The 11,691-nt window shown below is 39.2% G+C and overlaps 1 long non-coding RNA gene across 1 annotated transcript; it reads left to right on the top strand.

The window, feature by feature from the left end:
- The first annotated feature begins 358 nt into the window (after nt 1-358).
- LOC149146707 (uncharacterized) lies at nt 359-1,118 on the top strand. The gene is made up of 2 exons (XR_016265197.1): nt 359-863; nt 951-1,118. It is a non-coding gene; the product is annotated as an uncharacterized LOC149146707 (long non-coding RNA).
- Nucleotides 1,119-11,691: the final 10,573 nt, after the last annotated feature.

The raw sequence follows: 11,691 nt of genomic DNA, 5'->3' as shown, positions 1-11,691 counted from the left end.
AGCAATAGAGAGAGATAGAACGGGGAATTATCACACATCCATGTGTTAAAACAATATTAATAAAAAAAAATTCAAATATTTTACCATATATTAAACTGAAAATATTTACCATGGAGAATCTATGGCTATGGCAGCAACATAACTTTAGACCATTGACATTTCTTTATTATTATTACATGATTATTCGGTCAAACCATAATACAGACATGTAATCTTGCCGCTAATAATTTTAGGGTAATCTAACCGTAGATAGTTTTGTTACATGAGCCAACAAGCCCACTTACCAACCTCGAGGTTTATGTTGTGATTTGTATTAATTAAAATAGGACTAAGCCTCAACTTACAATTTAATGTCGGTCTTTCATGAATTTCGACCATTGAGCCTATATTTTTGCTCCATTTGGCCCTCTACATGTGTATTGAATTGCTCCGGCTGTACCACTCATCCTTCTGCGTCTGTATTTAATTTCTTCGATTGTTTATCAGCCTAAGTGGCAGTTTGGAGTCTTTGCTGTTGTACAGCTCCATCATTGTCCTTGGGATCGACTCCTCATCGACGGTCCACGGTTGTGGCTTGGATCGGACGGCAAAGGTGAAACTTGGGGTTCTATGCTTGGGGTGTATTGATGTTGTTCATTCATTGTGTTTCTCTGGGGAAGGAATACCACCTACTCTGCCAAAGGATCCTTGCTATGCACGTGTTCTTCTAGTTATTTTGTTTATCACCGGGGTTTTCTTGTTTACCATATTCGTTCCCTGTCGACATGGCATGACTCCTGCTCGTTTGTGGCTCCTCTGTCAACTTATTTGGATTCCTATTTCAGAAATCCGCAGAGAGGGTTTCCACCAGTGGCTACCATCATGTAAGTTTGATTGATATTCCCCTTCTATCACATTTTTAATTCATTGCAGTTTATAATACATGTTTTTTAATTTGGTTTCCCCTCCAGTATGGATGGAGGTTTTTGTAGGTAATGAAGATTTTGGCAATGGGCTGAGGAAAACCCTCATTCAGTCCTCTATGTGTGGTAATGGCGAAACCCTCCCACCACCGGGTACTTAAATCTTTCTATTGTTCTTCTGTTGAGAGATTTTTCAAATCTGAGAGGCTCAGAGGAGGACTTTGTTTACAGACTGTTAATTTATCGGAGCTTGTCTTTACTGTCTGGTATTATATTTGGCCCTATGGTCAGTATATGTTTTATATAGTTTAAGAGTTATGGGGTCCAAAGAATCGACCCAACTCCATTGTTTTCATGGGATTAGGGCGTCCTCGCACCACTATGATGTTTACTCTTATATGGCTGGCTATGGATGTTGTAATACCCTTATCCTGTAACATTTTTGGCACTATGAATTTTTCATAGTTACTAGTTATTTTTACTGAGAGGAATAGCAAATCTGTAATTCTGTGTTTCTAGATAAGACTGTAATTATCTCATTTGTCTATGGTTTATTAAATGAGTTGGTATATTAACTGAATCTGTCTCGCAAGGGTACAGTCTAGATTATGCAGAATTTCAAAGAAAGACGTTGGTAGTTTATTTATCTCATCCCTAAGTATTCTTAAATCTCTTTCGGCTGCGTAATCTTTTCAGAAATCTTGATGATTCCGTGACTCTCTAAATTTGTTTCTTGTTCTCGTATATATTACAATGTTAAATGATTATAAATCTTCGACTATCTTCTTACCCTAGTTCAGGGTTTTGCTTCATTACAGTATTGATTTGGCCTACAGGACTTGTATGATTAACTATATATGAAGTGGAACTCCTGACTAAATTTCCACTTCTAAGTATATGAGCTTTCGCTATGATTTATATGTATATCTCGATGTTGTCAGTATTTCCAGTTTTCCATAATACTGTTCACAGGGTATAAATGTTATGTATTTGTCAATTTTTAGTTTTCCACTGCAATTATAACTATATTGAATACATTGATAAGTACTTTCAGTTTTAAGTTCTATTTCCATTGTAATCTTAATTATTCTATCTACTGAGTACAAATGATAAGCATTGTCAGTTTTTCGTTTTCTATTCCATTGTAATCTTATACTATTCACTGACTATAAATGATAAGCATTGTCAGTCTTTCAGTTTTTTCCACTGTAATTTCAACTATGCTACTCACTAAGTGCTAATGAAGTAATCTACTTTTGATTTAGATATGTAAAACAATTTACTTACAAATTTCCATAAATTAACTAATCCATTGCTACTATCTATTAGCAAACTTCAAACATAAATTTGTATAGAGGTATATGTCATATCCTTACTAATGCAAGAGTTTTCACTTATCTGGGTTATGTCGTCCTCCAGATTTGGTCTACCACTAGACCTGCTCACTACGTTTCCTCCCAAACTTGAAATTGTTGTGTCAGTTAATCTCCCCCCGAGCTATTCCTGATTACAGGAACCTTCTTTCTTTTAGTATCATAATCTCAACTATTTGGTCCTAAACATAGCCACAGAAAATTGTCTGACAAACCAGCACAGATTTTCTTCCCTGTATTTCTTGCTCACTTCTTTATGATCTCAAATACCCCTATCCTCTTGATCTTCTTGAATAAATCCTCAAGAAATCAGTTAGGGACAGGTAACTGTCTCTCCTAACTACTTAGCAAGTAAAACAATATTTACAGATAACTGTTATTTCACTTTTCAAAATTAAATTCAAGAAATAGTTTTTATAACTAAAATAATAAATAGTTTGTTTGGTCTGCAGTAATTTAAATATTTACATTGTCTAGGGATATCACATCTTCCCCCCCAAGATGTAACATCATCCCGATGTTTTCTTTCTGAAAATAAATCTGGAAAGGTCTCCTTCATAACCTGCTCACCTTCTCAGGTAGCCTCTTCCGGCCTATAGTGCTGCCATTGAACTTTAACCTAGGTGATAACTTGTTTCCACAACATTAATTCTCTTCGATCGAGTATAACCAGGGGTTCGACCAAGAACTCGCCTTTAAGTTCGACCTATACATAGCAACAAAACAATTTAAATCATCAACGAGCTTGTTTAATAAATCTGTATTAAAAAAAACTTATTATATACTTTACCTGAATGTCTTGCCAAATGATTATGTGGTTAATATCATAAATGTATTTCTTAAGTAGGGAAACATGAAAGACATTGTGCACAGGAATGTGGCTGGGTAAGGCAAGCTAGTAAGCCACTGGTCTGATTCGAGCTAAAATTTGGAAAGGCTCGCAGAATCGGGGTGCTATTTTAGCACATCCGGTCCATTGCAATGTGTTTTTCTTGGCTCGCACTCGAATGTAAACATGATCACCCACTTGAAATTCCCGGAAGCTTCTCTTCCGATCAGAAAAGTTCTTTTGTCGGTCCTGAGCGGCTTTCAAATTGGCTCGTACCTTTCTCACCATCTCCTCCATTTCCTCTAACATATTTGGTCCTAACATCAATATGTCCTCTGGACCATAAATTGTAGCTTAACATAGAAAACTTAATGTGCACATGAGAGAAGAGGATAAACACATAAAGCATGAAAGAAGACAACAAGACTTGATAATGGAGTTCGTCGGACTTGGACTACATCTCTGGGCCCTGCTCGATCAATGGGGAGGCCTTCATTCATTAAGTGGCATGAGAAAGAAGAGTACAAGCATCGGTTACAAAAAAGGAGTTTTATACCTCCATATTGAAAAATGGTCGAAAAATGCAGAACTCTGATGGAGAAACGAATAGCATCATTGCGTTCGTGACATCGAGAAATGTTGAAACCATATCAAATTTGTCAAAATCTGACAAAGTGAAATTTCGGCCCTCCTGCAAAATTCTACCTTGAACTACGTGCACTGCCTCCTCTCCTTGGGTGCACTGATAAATTGCGTTTAAATATAAATTCACTGGCGAACTTCCCAAAGGATTCGATTGGCCTGTTGGTTAAGGATCTGTTTATTATGGAGGAGGTCGGGTGGTCAAACCCCACCTCCTCCTTTTTTACATAACAAATCCCATTTTTACATAATGGGTTGGGCTGGGCCCGCCTTGGGCGGCCTGTCCCCCATACCTACCTCCCGCCAGCTTCGTTGGTTGGCACATTTCTTTGGGCGTGGTTAGCGATTGTTGGGGCTGGGTCCATGCCCCAAGGGCCGGCCCTACCCAACTCTGTGTTGTTTTTTTTGTTTTATGTGGAGGTTACAACAGTTCCGTGGGATGGTTGTGGGGTGGCAGGGTCATGGCCGCCCACCCCTTTTGGTTGCTGGTTTCGTGGGAGGGGCCAGGGGTCGTGGCCCGCCCCTCCACCAATATTTTATATTGTTACATGTACGGGTTGGGGTGGTGGGGTTGGTGGCCCGCCACCCCCCTTTTTTATTTTTTTTTGTTGAAATAAAACAAAGTGTGCATTTTGGAAATTCAGTTTTTGATCGAAGGAGTCATTCTAACCAAGCAACGATTTCACCTGGAATCTAGCCGGAGTTGGCCGGATTCTGTCCGCCAGGAAAATTCCAAATTGTGCCTTCATTAATCCTGCCTAGTCATCAAAAATTCAACCCAACTTTGACTGCCTCTATCTCCATCATCCAGACTCAGATTGGAGTGTCATTCACACCGTTGGAATCAAGGCAACAAGCACTTCGATATGATTTCAAGTTCATCGTCTTTCTGCCACTTTGAATTTTGAGCCTTTTCCATGCCGCCGATGTCTGGATATCCACCTGGATCACCACTCCAACTCAAGGGTGTCCTGCACTTACATCCATATAACACTTCAAAGGGACTCATTTCTAAGGATATATGGTATCCATTGTTATAGGAAAATTCTACCAAGTGCAGGTAGTCCTCCCATTTAGATGGTTGTTGCATTACATAAGTTTGCAACATGTCTTCTACTACCTTATTTACTCGCTCCGTTTGCCCATCCGTTTGTGGATGATACGTAGTGTTGAAGTGTAGTTGTGCGCCCAATCCTTCAAATAGAGATTTTGAGAAGGCTAATGTAAATTTCACGTCATGGTTGTAAATGATTATTTTGGGTATTCCATGTAATTTTTGTAGAATTTCTTGCAAATTCTCTACAAATCTACCTCTGAGATCTATGTAGAAAATCTAACTGTAGATTAACTTGATAATGTAATATACCAAAGAAAAATACTATAATCTACTTCTACTATTGTTGTGGCCATAACCTTTTTGGAGTCTTTTTGTTGTTCCCTCCAGGGAACATCTCTTGTTCCCTAACAGGAACAACACCTTTTTGGAGTGTTTTTGTTGTTCCCTCCAGGGAATAGTCGCTATTCCATAAAGGGAACAACACCTTTTTGGAATGTTTTTGTTGTTCCCTCCAGGGAACAGTTGTTGTTCCCTAAAGGGAACAACCCTTTTAGAGTTTGTTGTGGACACAACCACCACCATATTAAAACCTGCTCTAGGGGCAAATTTGAATGGGTCCCCTAAGAAGTTTGATCTTTCATTTTTCCGAATGATAACTGGAGCTGTCAGATGGAATTATCTCTTCAAGGATGAATGGTTCAATGGTTTAATAATTATGGTTGCAATGCATTTTAAGATTAAAATGGAAACTGTGACTGTGCATGCCTGAAGAGTGTCACGAAATGCTTGATACTATAATTCGTGGAATCAACCTAAAGGTTCCTGAAGGTTGAATCATGTCCGGCATTGAAACCTCGCCTAAGATAGTAGGAGTCTGAGATCGTCGTGTGATCGCTTCCCCTGATGCCTCCCCTGATGCCTGAACTCTAGATTTCGGGGAAATTCCTTGAGGGCTCTCAGTTCACAGTACCAAACGTGAATAAGTGAAAACAAAATTCGAAAGAGATGCATCCCCACCACGCCAAAAGAATTTAACCATTTCATCGCATGGCTATCCATTTTGCTTTAATCATCAGTTCCCCATCGCCTAGCAAGTTTAGAGCCATCATTGTGCCGTGACCAAATAAAGATCACTGCGCCCTCTTGAGACTTAGAGCCCGAAGGACTCACAGAGCTCCCAGTTACAGAGTCTGTCTCTTTATGAAAGTTTTAATGAAGGCAAGGTTTGTTTTTGGGCGTTTCTATCATATCTCTCATAATCATAGCTAATGTTAATTATTTCTGCAGGCGAGGACCAATAGAAGAAAAGTTAGGTTGGTGAGTTGATGTATAAGCATCATTAAGGGCTACAACAAAAGATGCAAAGGGATATGGAACCGCCACAGTGCATAATGGAGGCACACTCTATGTTAAGTGGAGGTACTCCTCACAACACAGATCCATCACGCTGTTGTTACCTCCAGATTCACCTTAAATCATGCCAAATGTTCGATGATGAGCGAAGTGTCTTCATTTGCCTTCAGGAAATAACAGGGAATAATGTTTAATTGATACAGGTGCAAAGAGATGGCTTGTAGTCATTCTTCTTTCCATCGGCATCCATTCATTGCCTCCGGGAAATAAAACGCTCCAGCAAATGTGGCCTCGACTTGTCAACGGTTTCAATGACCGTTCTATGTTTATATATTTTAATTTGTATATTGAAAAGAACGGGAAGGTGGAAATTCATGGGAGACCGAGGGTCAGTTGTCTTGTTGCATAAGTATTACCTCTAGATATGGGTATTGGACTTTTTTTTGGGCAGAATAGGGGTCGATTTTATTGTGCTAATAAAGAAGACTGCTTCGATCAAGAAGAAGCCTCTTTTTTTTTTCTGATTCATTTTCCTTTTTTAATGTTTGGAATCAGGGTGTTGTGACTGGCATGAGGATATATATGTTTTGTTTTTGTGCACAGTGATAACAGATAGCTTATGACTAGTCTTGGTTAATTGAATATAATTCATTATCATGGTTAACTCATGAGCAATCTCTGATTCGAAGCTACATTAAACATCAGTTGCAAGTTTTATTTGTAGAAACAGGAATGTGTATTCTTGTATGAATAATTAAATTTCAATTAAGCTTAAATATAGCCTTGTTCATCGGCGAAATCAGCAATTGATTTACTTGGACTTGGAATCTATATATGATGTTTAATCTCTTTTATTACGCTCCTGCGGGATAGATTAGAATAGCTAGAACTAGCATAAGTAGGTAGAATCAGCGTAGATAGGACTTGATACATATAAGCTAGTTATTTCTTTTGTTGATTTAATTGAAGTCTTCCTCCAAGAAGCAATCTTTCAACACCTATAACAGTTTACGGGATCCTTTATAACCTGTTGGAACTAGCCACTCCAAACAAAAGCGGATCTGATTGGGGTCTGCGATCGGGTTGGTTCCCTTTTTTGGCACAATGAACATTTGACATGTCAACAAATTGGCACTAGAAGGAGGGCCTGAACCGCTATCCATAGCTTTCAAGATTTCATATATAAATTTTTCACATGGATTCAAAAAGATTAATGTATGGATCGTAAAGGTTGAAAAGATATTTCTGCCCATTTGGAAGAGCCTCATTTCGAAGAAGCAGAGGTCCCTCTAAGTCCCGTGTTTGGGTCACCCAAGGAAGAGAGACTGTGGGAGTATCTTGTCGCTCAGGGACAACCAGTCAAAGTACTTACTCGTGCTTACACTCGTTCCCTATCTGAGCTCCCCATATTTCATTCTTTACCTCTGACAACTAAAATAAAGCCAAGGATCTTTCCCACAAACGACAAGACATCTGCAGCCCCTTCTCTTAAAGATATTGTGCTAGAGTCCTTGCAAAGTATCGACACTCCTTGGGAAGAAATTCCTGAGGATCCCCTCTCTAAAGGTAATCCCTGGCTCGATTTGGGAAATCCTAACAAAGAACACCCGAGGAAACCTTCAACCAGAACCTCCCCAACCATAATATGGCTAACGTTCCTCCTCCAGGTGGGAATCAACCTCCACCACCTCCTCCAGGTGGGAATCAACCCCCACCTCCTCCGAGAGCACTCCCTCCTTGGCTTGCACAGGATGCTGTAGCAGTACCTGGGCAGCAACATGCCTTACCAAAGAACACAGAAAGAGTATTACCCAAATTAGACCCTAAGCAGGGAGACAGAATTGATAACCATATCCACTCTTTCTTCCTAGTTGTGCACATATTGGGGGTAGCCGATGAGGATGTGTTGTGTCACTTATTCCATTTTACTCTGATTGATATGGCTTCCACATGTTAATTTAGCTTGAGAATAGGAACGATCACCTCATGGGGTGCCTTTAGCAAGCCTTCTTAGACAAGTTTAGCAATGACAAAACACCTGCGGCCTTAGTTTTATAACTATCTCGTTTAAAAGTGGAAACCAAAGAAAAGGTCAAGGATTTTAACATCTGGTTCAACACTTTGTTAACAGAATCCCGACTAACGCTAGACATATTGATGAGGTGCTCATGGAATTCTACATCACTACTCTCCTTGTCCCTACTACGATGTGGGTCAAAAGGAGTAATGCACAAGCCTTACAGGGTGCCACTGATGAAGCAATAAAAGTTGAGAACGAAATGATCAGTTTCACAACATGTCATCATACGAACGAAGGAAAGAAAGCCTCTCAGTCATCCAAGAAGAATAATGGGAGTGATAACGATGTGGCTGCGATCAAAGAAAAGGACACCACAGATGTGGAAGGTTTGCATCGGATCATTAAGAAATTGATGAACATAGTCATCAATATGAAAAGAAATTATGGAGAGTACAAATGGGAATGGAGGAAATAATAACAATAAAAAATCCTTCAAAACTTTTTATTGCAAGAAGACATAAGGTGGTCATGGTCAACCTGCATTGCCTGCTCCACCTAATGAAGGGATTTTAAATATGGAAGACCCAGCTCTTATCGGATCGCTTCTTACCAAAGAAGAACCTATAGTAGAGCTGGAGCCAAAACAAGAAGATGAGGAAGAGTACCAAGTAGAAGAGCCCTTGGACGAGGCATCTCAAGTCAATTTACTATGGGATTTCTATACAAATGGGAATGACGACGACGAAGAAGATAGTACAACAAAAATAAACACATGAAGTAAAGGACCACTTGTGGGCGTGATGAAGCCTATAGACTAGACAAAGAAAGATATTCTCCCTTCGAAGGCATCTGCTCCCAAGTTTCTTGCTGAGAATAATAAACCTAGTAGTGATTCCAAGAGCGTTCCAGTCGTGAACTATCCAAAGAAAGATAATGCACCTCAAAATGTAACAAAGGCAACTCAAAATGGTAAACTCCCACCTAAGAACAGAAATACTGGTATGTTTACTCTTCCCTACCCTATTTATAACATTGATTGCAATATTGTAGATGATCTTAAGAAATATCGAGCTAATATCACGTACTTTGATTTGTTAAAGTTAACACTACAGAGAGATTTACTTTTGACAGCGATGAATGAATGGAATTTCAAATCTCCCACCAATCCAAGTAGTCAAACCAAAACTTCGATGTCCAGACCCGTTAGTACCTCCATTACATCCCAAACGCCATCAGCCATGGAAGCCACTATGTCAAAAATGAATTGGATGCCCCAAGATGTCAGTGCAGCCATGATAGGAAGGAAATCAAAATCCATAACTCCACCTTTCCTTATCACATTTGAAATCTTCAACATGAACGTACACAGTTGCCTAGTAGATTTTGGTGCCTCGTCCATTATTATGCCTTACGCTGTAGCTAAAAGACTTCATGCAATGCCCGAGAAAACTGGAACTCGAATTATGCAACTGGACAAAATGAATGTAAAAGTAATTGGAGAATGGAAAGATGTGCTGATTTAGATGAATACTAAACCACAGTACACGCAAGTCATTGACATAGTGGTAGTCAACATACCTGAGGCATATGGAATGCTTCTTAGTAGGGACTAGTTAGAAAATTTGAATGGATATTTCTCAACTGATTGGTCCCATCTCTTGTTGCCTCAGAAAGGAAAAGGTGATATGCTGAGAGTTGATTGAGAAAGATACATGAAGTATGTAGTGATAGAACTAAACAACCCCAATGAACCTGTAATGTTTACCAACTCTATCCTTGGGAATTATAGTTTCGACATTTGTGCCATGGAAACCTATTTTGGAGAATTCCATGCAGAGACAGTTGAAGAAACTGCAACGAACACACAGTTGGAAGCTCTCCCCTGTAGTCCAACTGATGAACTATCCTGTATTATAGTAGATGATAGGACTAATTTCATATAAAGCAGTTCAATTGATGTAACATTAGATTCTATATTTTGGACACTCTACTTTGATGGCTCCAACTGCATAGAGGGCGTAGGTTCTGGGAGCATTCTCATTGACCCACAAGGGAACCAACATTTGATGGCTAGCCGGTTGGAGTTTATGTGCACCAACAACACGGCAGAGTACGAAGGCTTGCTGCAGGGCCTGAAGAAAGCCATTGACATGAAGGTGAAAAATCTTAAAGTTTTTGGTGACTCATAGATAATTGTCGGCCAGGTAAGGAAAAGGATAAATTGCAATTCACTACACATGGTAAGATAGCAAAATGGAGCTTAATTGATAGTTTTGATTCTTTTAATATCACATACATTCCTCGAGGGCAAAACCAAGATGTCGATCTGGTGGCTGGTATGGCTTCAAAACTTTTGCCTGACCTTAGATTAAACAAGAATAAATATTATGTTGAATTGATTTTCAGACCATCTGTACCTGATAACATCTCAAATTGGCAGGTATTCAAAGGTGACGAGAAAATCATTGAGTTCCTGCATTGCAAAAAGACATTAAAAAATGCACTCATTGATGAAAAAGAGCATGACAGGCTTATGAATGAGAGTGAAGATGAGGAAAAAGATCAGTCCAATATAATTCCCAAGTCAATTTTCAAGATGGAGCACTTTTATGACCTACATGATAAATTTAAAAAGTCGACTAACTGCAAAACACATAGCTTAGCCATGAAGTGTGAGTCAGTCAACCTTGGAACCAAAAAAGACCCAAAAAATGTCAATTTGGGCTTAGGATGCTCTCCACAAGAAAAGGTTGCGTTTGTTAAGCTGTTTAAAGAGTACAAGGACGTCTTTGCATGGACATATGGTGACTTAAAAACCTTCGATACCGGCATCATGCAGCATGTAATTCCTTTGGAAAAGGATGTTAAGCCCTACCAACAAAAGCTTCGTAAGATGCATCCAAGCCTGGAACCGTTGGTAAAGAAAGAATTAAACAAAATGTTGGACGCTAAAATCATTTTTCTGGTCAGGCACACCCGCTGGATAGCCAATCTCGTGCCAGTAAGAAAAAAAAATGGAGACATCAGATTATGTATCGATTTTAGAAACCTGAATAGAGCATCGCAGAAGGATAACTATCCTGTCCCTTCTATGGAACACATTCTTCAATGTGTTTCTGGGTCTGAAATGTTGTCCCTATTGGATGGGTTTTCGGGATATAATCAAGTGTTGGTGTCGAATGGAGATCAACTTAAGACAACCTTCAACACTAAATGGGGCACCTACGCATATCGTAAAATGTCGTTTGGACTTATTAATGTAGGCGCCACATTTTAGAGAGCTATGGACATAGCTTTCCAAGGATTGATTAACAGATCAGTATTGATTTACATGGACAACATTACAGTGTATTCTTATCAAAAAACGGATCATATTTATCACCTGAAACATATTTTCAAAAGATGCCGAAGATACGGAATATCATTGAATCCCAAGAAGAGCGTTTTCACAGTTACAAAAGGGAAGCTACTAGGTCATATCCTCTCCAAGGAAGGAATTATTATCAATCCTGAAA

The sequence above is a fragment of the Pinus tabuliformis genome, chromosome X (genome assembly GCF_031772625.1).
Source record: "Pinus tabuliformis cultivar Carrire ecotype Pingquan chromosome X, CPIR1, whole genome shotgun sequence".
In the NCBI taxonomy this organism is placed as follows: Eukaryota; Viridiplantae; Streptophyta; class Pinopsida; order Pinales; family Pinaceae; genus Pinus; species Pinus tabuliformis.
Note: the sequence above shows the minus strand (reverse complement) of the source record. Positions and strands in the feature narration are given on the sequence as shown.